Source organism: Curcuma longa, chromosome 2, assembly GCF_044706935.1.
Source record: "Curcuma longa cultivar G26 ecotype Majalengka, Jawa Barat chromosome 2, ITB_CL_G26_1.1, whole genome shotgun sequence".
NCBI lineage: Eukaryota > Viridiplantae > Streptophyta > Magnoliopsida > Zingiberales > Zingiberaceae > Curcuma > Curcuma longa.
This window is the reverse complement of record NC_133862.1, coordinates 4,391,286-4,399,611: the sequence shown is the minus strand read 5'-3', so window position 1 is coordinate 4,399,611 and position 8,326 is coordinate 4,391,286.

Here is an 8,326-nt window from a genome sequence, read left to right as displayed (position 1 = left end):
TATATATATATATATATATAACATCGATATTCTCAATATTAATAATTAAATTATTATAATTTATAAAATAATATGTATGCTTGGTTAAAAGAAATCTCTTAGCTGGTTTCTAGAAAGACACGTACATTTGACATGGAAATTGGGTCAATTGTCTTTCTTTCATTGTCTATATATGACAATTTGTCTCATTTGGTGGATCCTTTTATTCGCCATTTATAATATATAATTGTACACTATTTATAAACTATTTTTAAAAAATAAATAAGCCAAAGCACTATTTTTTGATTTCCACCTAATGACACAACCACAAAATATTTGTTTTTGTTTTTTTAATATACAAAAATAACTATTTTTGTGATGATTGGGCTTCAAGTGGATGTGTGGTTAATTATATTTATATATGTAATTCCCCTTCTCTCTCGTTTTTATTTAAAAAAAATCCAACAATTGGGTATTTTAAGCACTTGGCTACAAATTTTTTTGTCATTTTCCAATAATTTTAAAAGCATAAGTTGACTATGGTTGGTCGGTAGAAAAAACGTGAAATCATCATCTTAGCGGTGCCTATAAGACGGCTCCATATTTCCTGAAAGGGAAATAAATCACGGAGGTCTTTATTAAACAACAATAGCGCCGATAGTAGTGAGGCAACAAGCGAGATATTTCGTACCCGTTGAGAATCAATTTCAAACCTATTAGTAACACCCCTGTAGAAATCATTTGAGTCCGTCCGTGGAGATCATAAGTTGACTATTATTGTTGCTAGGTACACGTAACCCAATTATTTCATATTTAATTAAGTTAATATTTCTAATTTTTAATTATTCATCACTACAAGATCTAGGTAAATAAGTTTATCATTAACTAATTATTTTTAAAACACTAAAAAAAAAGTTTGTTGAAAGGTATTTGGATAATTATTGTATTTTAATTTTGCTTGTGATACTTGTCAAATACTATAAGTTGAATAATTAGAAGTGTGTAGGATACGATAACCGGGCATCATTTATTATTTTTGAAAGTGAATGATCTGATCGTACGAATCGCGTCCATTAGATAAATTTAAAAGTGCAAATGACTTTTGATATGATAACCCAACATCACTAATAGTTCGACTACTATGGACATTCGAAAATACCTTTTATTCAAACTCTTGTTATAGGGTTATTCCGTCTTATCGTTTACCATAAAATATTATAATTTTCAAATTTTACAATATTTTCTAGACATTTCTAAAAAATTTAAATGACCAAAAATACCCTTTGAAAAGTCTTAAACACTATCAAATTGATGATATGATATCTTTAATATGAATCTACAGCGAGGTTCTTTCGTTATCCCATTAAATTGTATTTAGATATGAAAGAGATAAATCCTGATGGCGCTTGATCGTTTATCAGAATCCATGTATGTATATTTTTTGGATTTATGTAATGATCGATCATGAATTGTAAAAAAATAAAATGAAAGAGACAAATTCATACGTAATAATATTATTAAATGATAATAATAATAATAAATATATGTCTCTCTCTTCGTGTACAGAATAAATTGATCATGAGATCGATCGTATGAGATCGTTAAGATTGATAGATTTCATCTTTTTTATGTGTATAAATAAAATGGCTAACATAAAGTACACGATATACATTACCCATGTGACACATCATGACAAAATAATGATAATATATAATTTTTTATTCAAATCTTGGTCAAGGATAATCTTTTGAACGGGAAATTATTATAAAAAACAAATTCGTGGCATCCCTACACTCCTCGCATACTTTGTTGACTACATTGATTTTCATTTTTCTTTGTTTTGTTGGGTTCTTGTTGTTGTTTATTTCAATCCATCAATTTGGAACATGGTCCACTTTGCTTTTGACTTTGACTTGTTGCTCGTGTTTACTTTTCAATACTTGTTAAGGAAAAATGGGATATAATAAATTTGAAGATCGACAGATCACATGCATGAGCATTTTTTTTTACCTATCAACCCCTTTTAATAAATAAATAAATAAATACAGGTATTATTAATTAGGCACGCTTTTCAAGCTTTTGACTGGCTCTATTTGGGCCTCTTTAATAGATATTGCTAAGTTCTTCAATGGCTCTATTGGGCCTCTTTTAGTAAGAAATCCTTCAGTCGTGTTATATCGTGAAAATGAATATATATATATATATATATATATATAAATAAAGGAGGATAAAGAATTAATTAGTTAATATTTTGATTTAATTTAATCATCTATAATAATAATAATAATTAAATTATATATATAATATTTTATTTAAAAATTTAAATAAATTTATATATTTTTAATGGGATAAATCTGTTAGGATTCGATGAAGCCATCAAAAAATTTATACCTTTGTGGTTGTCTCTCTCTCCTGCACACGTTTGCAGATCTCACCACCTAAAGACGGATCTACACTAAAAATAATGACCAATATCAATAGAATTTTTTATCGCTATTCCATCGCTAAAAGACATTAACCACGGAATAACAACAGAAATTTTCCATTGTTATATTTTTGATCGTTAACGTCAATTAGCGACGAAATTAAAATTCCACCACTAATTAGCGATGGAATTAAAATTTCACCGTTAATTAGTGACAGAATCATAAATTCTGTTGCTGCATTTAGCGATAAAATTTATGATTCCGTTGCTAATTAATTACGAAATTTTAATTCCGTCACAAAAAAGGCAAACGAAATCATTGTTCTATTTGAGTTCTAGCAACGAAAATAAATTTTTATCGTTAATTAGAGACCAAAAAGTTAAATATCCGTCGCTAATATTCAGAATTATATATATATATATATATATTTATCTCAATTCCCTATTTATATTTTCATCAACAATATAAAATTATCACAAGCGATAGTTTAACAAGAATAAACAACACTATAATTTATAATAAGTAACATATTAAACAAAAATTTTAAACAACTTTTACAATACAACAATCGAATCACAAAATAATTTAACAACTTAATATATCTAGTATCAGAAACAATCGAATCACGATGCAATTAATTCTCAATCTCTTAAATAAATTCAGTCACAACATCTGATACCAAATATTTGAATACAAATATCTAAATATAATGATACTGTATCAAATGTTTAAATATAATCAAACCTATAAAAAATATCTAAACTCACCAAGTCAAAATATCAAATCCTGCAAAAAAATATAATAAGATAGATTAGTAATAAATCAACAATATGTATCTATTTTGAAAATGCATGTTTACGAATCATAATAAAAAAATAGAAAATATACAAATGTTAACATACCTCGCAAACAGCTACTGATGAGAGTCATCAAAATCTTGATCAGTCTCTTGTGAGTTAAAGTCATGTGGCCGCTGCAGCGTTTGACTCATGCCAACCATGAATTTGCGCATCTCTCGCACAATCTCTTCGTATCGCAACTGAGCTTGGCGAGACTCTTGAAATTGTTAAAATCGATGAAATTAAAATATCTCCACAATGGTATGATATTGTTCACTTTGGGTCTAAACTCTTATGGCTTTGTTCTTGAGTTCTCCCCAAAAGGTCTCATACCAATGGAGATACTTTCCATCCTTTTAACCCCATGATCTTTTCCATGTACTTTAGATGTGGAACTATGTTTGCACCCTTACAACCAAACAATCCTCCCCTCAAACAAAGGACCACAGGCCCCCCAACGTCGTTTTGATGTCTGAATCCTCGACCCACCAGGACTTTTTACCCCTCGGTCTATCCGACCTACTAGGACTTCCCACCTAGCCACAGTTAGGACTTTTTGTCCCTCGGTCCACCCGACCTACTAGGACTTCCCACCTAGCCGCAACTAGGACTTTTTTGCCCCTTGGTCCACCCGACCTACTAGGACTTCTCACATGGTATCTGGTTCTCTTGATTCAGACACGGGAGCACCCACTTCCTTTGTTTAAGGTTCAAACTACATGGTTAGATCTGGATCATGGCTCATCCGGTGGTTAGTCCGGTGAAGAGCAACCTCGTTCTGATACCACTTGTTAAAACCGATGGAATCAAAATATCTCCACAATGGTATGATATTGTCTACTTTGGGCCTAAACCCTCATGCCTTTGTTCTTGGGCTCTCCCCAAAAGGCCTCATACCAATGGAGATACTTTCCATCCTTTTAACCCCATGATCTTTTCCATGTACTTTAGATGTGGGACTATGTTTGCACCCTTGCAACCCAACAGAAATTACGTCTCTAATGTGAAGAGTCAATTCTTTAATTCTTGATTTTCTTGCTCTAGGACTTCTACCCTAGTAGATGATCCGTTGAGACGACCCTTGGCTCTAGGGGCCATCACACAGTCATACACGACTCTCACACCTAGGACCCTAACCGTAGAGGGTGGAACTCTTCTTCCTCCCACCGACCGCATTATAATATATCTCATTTACCTGGTCGATGGAGAGAGTCTGCATCTCACCTCCCTCTCTATCTGGCTGAGATGCCTGTGCAACTCTAGCAGCCATCTCAATCTTTTTAAAAATAAATTCATATAAAATATAAAATTAGAAAAAAATAATCATTTATAACAGTTAAATAAATTTAAAATTTAAAATCTTACGTCTAATGCTTGCGATCGTGGATCGATAAATGTATCATCCTTAGACTCATGTATCTTGGTAAAAAATCTCCCAACAAGTAGGAGGTCGTTGTAGTTCATGCTCCTAAAGATTAAAAAATATAATTAAATCAAAATACTATCATTGCTAATTAAATAATTTTAAAATACATATATTAATTGTAAACTCACCAAGTCCAAGGTATGCTTGACGATGGAATGGAATCCAGCTGTATGCTTTGTAGATCCAGTGCTAGGGCCAGCCAGCTCGATGTTTCTATTGGCTCGAACTGTCGCTGAATTTAACTACCATCTTTCTACAACTCAGATGGCTTGCCATGTATCCCAAATATCAATTGAGATGAAAGCTGGTCTTATGCCCTTTCTTTTGCATTTATATAACATATCCTTATATAATTTGGCACAAATATTATTCCATGTTTCTTTAAATTCCTCCTCGTGCCCTGGCTCCCAGGTATATTTTTTCTGCAAAAAAAATTATTCAATTAGTATAAACAAATATAACTTTTCATAATAAAAATGACTTACTAAAAACTCATTGTAGTAAAAGTTTCGCATGCCCTTGTCAACATGCCTCCAAGTAATACTTAAAAGACAAACTTGCTCATGAAATTTATTAGATATATAGGTTGCAACTCGATGACCATCTAGAGTAAAACTGCATTATAAAACATATAAATATTAGATATATGTATAAAAAATTTTATGAATTTAAAAGTACTAATAACACTAATACTTACCATCCTCCAATAACTCGCAAGATAGTCTGGCCACCGAGTGCTGCTGCTTGGTCTGACATATCTGTATTTATAAAATAACATTATAGAATATACACATTAGAAATAATAATAAAATCTAAATCAAAGACAAAACAACAAAAATTAAGATCCGCAAATGAAAAAAATAGCTCTGCAGAGATATGAGGAAAGGAGTATCATCAAAAGTAGTTGATCTGCACAACATAAGATCAGACACCATATTCCTTAGTTTTATCTGTTGGATATTGGAGCCTTAAAGAACCAATACGGTTTTGTGGAAAATCAAAATGCCATCAATCGATGAAAGTTAAAATTGACTTCAAAATCGAAATCTATATTTTACGTAGATAGATTTAGACTATTAATTTGCTCAAAATCGATTAAAGGTGAATGAGAAATTAATTGTTTAAAGTCGTTCTAGAATAATATTAATTGCCAATTAATGTTATATAAGGAAGTGGATGGAGAATAGTCCTACATCGGAAAAATTCGATGGGTTTTCTTTCCTTATTAATGATGTTGTGTGAATGGAGTTAACACAAAAAGCCCATGTGCTCTCTTTTCACGGTTGAGCAGGTGCTCGCACCTGTGAGCCCGCGGCCCGCCACTCGCCACCCCCACGCGCGCACGCGTGCAATGGGCGCTTTGTTGGCGTACTTTGCACTTCGCGCGTACGCGTCATCGCGATGAACATTGAGTAGCTTAAATTTATGCTCCAGATGATGTGGCAGTGCCTACGTGGCACTCAGGTGACGTGTCAGACTCGCATATGATGTGGCAGTGTCTATGTGGCATTTACGTGGGCAAGGAGAGATGACTGGACTGTTGATTGGGCAAACGGATGACAACCGTTGATCAAAGAGTTGTGATGGATCGCATGTGATGCGATTTGGAGCGTTGGATCGCGAAGAGTCACGATCTCACCGCTGGGATGAGACTTGATCTGAAGCGTCAGATCAAATGGATCATTGGATCTAGATCCAACGGCTGATGACAAAAGGGAGATCTGAGGGTCACAACCCTCCAGATCTGATGGATAGGATTAAAGGGCAATCTGAAGGGTTACAACCTTCCAGATCGATCCTGCCCAAAGGTCACATCCACTCACCCAAAGGGTATTCAACCTCTTCACTTGGTATAAATATATCCCTCCAGATGTTGGAAATTCATCGATCAATCATCGAATTCATCGATTCTACTCATCCTTGTGCATTCATCTCATCTTGTGCATTCGGAGTCCAAAAAGCCTACGAGAAGGTTCGCTGGTCTCGAAATTTGAAATGCTACTATTCCGAGACATCGTCATTGTATCTTGGGAACGAATTGCTACTATCCGTAAGCACCTGTAACTGAGCAATATCGTTTACGGAGATAGTGTTGAACACTAGCTTCAACGATCCATATCAGTTTACATTCTCTCCGGTAGCTACCGAAACCAACATTATCTGCACAACAAAAGCATCAGACACCGTATTCATGACAAAGAAAACCTAGTTGAACAAACTCTGGTTGAAAGCAAACAAAGTTGTCTTACCTTGCTATATTCCTTATTTTCTTTTACTTGTGAAGTATCCATTTCTTTTAGGTTGTGGCCAGAAATGTTCTTATCAGTCCTTAGCTCACTAGTTATTGAATACATCGATTGTTTTTGAAAATTTTCAAAATTGAATTGTTCAAAACTATATCACGTTCTAAAGCTAAAGAAAGGAAGAACACAAGCAATGGTGAACTCTATATGTTGTAATTCCAGAACTTGTTAAGCTGAATCCAGAAACAATAACACTCTGATTTCTGCATTTTAGCACTTTAGTTTCAGAATCTGAAACTTGAAAGAACTTTAGCTTGAATCATGTAGGGTTAAGTTTAGGATAGGATTTCATTGGGCACTAAATTGATTGGAACTTAAATTCACAGTGATGCTAATCAGAAAGAGCATAAGGAATTGGCACACAAACAGGTTCCTGTTAATGCATTGTTTTTCCACTTCTGATCAGTTTGCTTCCTGTTAAATTCCTTCCTCCTTTTCTTTCGATCTCAACAGAAAATACACATCACTTGTTTCCTGAAATGTTCTTAAAGGTTACATTTACTTCACATATGCAGGGAAACTAAAACAAGGTTAATGGTCACCAACAGCATCCACCTTGAAACCAAGCTACCAGTTCATGCTTTCACATTTCTTCTTTTCTCTTCTTTTCATTTGGCCCAAAAGTGAATAGACTTGATCTTAAGTTGCTAGCCAGAATCAACAATTAGCTACAACTTCAATTCCAATTTTGGAAATCTAATTTCAAAATTCAAGTTCCTGGAGTTGATAGATCTTGAATAAAAGGAATCCAGATTCAAAAGAAAATTCCTGCATTGAAGCTGATTTCTAGAATTGGAATTCAATTTCAATGCTTACGAATTCAAGGTAGTTTTGGCTTGAATCATGAATAGCTAAGCTTATCAGTGCATCTCATTTGGCACTGAATTAACAGGAGGTTGACTTCTAGTTGTGTCCAAGGACAGCATACAGAATTAGCACAAACAGAATTCCCATTTCAGAATTCAGAAATCATGTTCAGCCTTTGCTTACATCAGATCCTTGGGCATAAGTCTCAGAATTCAAGAGTTGCTGAGTTGGTTAGAGTCTTGCAAAGGATTCTCCTCTTTAATAGCTTCAAGAGTTGTCTTCCTATCTTGTAAGTAATTACTTAAGAGTTGTCTTACTAGCTTCAAGAGTTGTCTTTATAAAGGGTTAAAATTGAGTTCTGCAATAACCTAGCAGCTCCTTTTCCTTAAGCTTCTCCCATAATTTTTTTTTAAACATCAATCTGAAGTTTTAGATAATCTTGTAATCAAGAATTTCTGAAACTCTTCCATCAGCAAGGGCTTAGCTCCATTCCAACTGTTTAGACAGAATTTTCCAACTTAACAAGTTGAAGTCAGCTTCAAATTT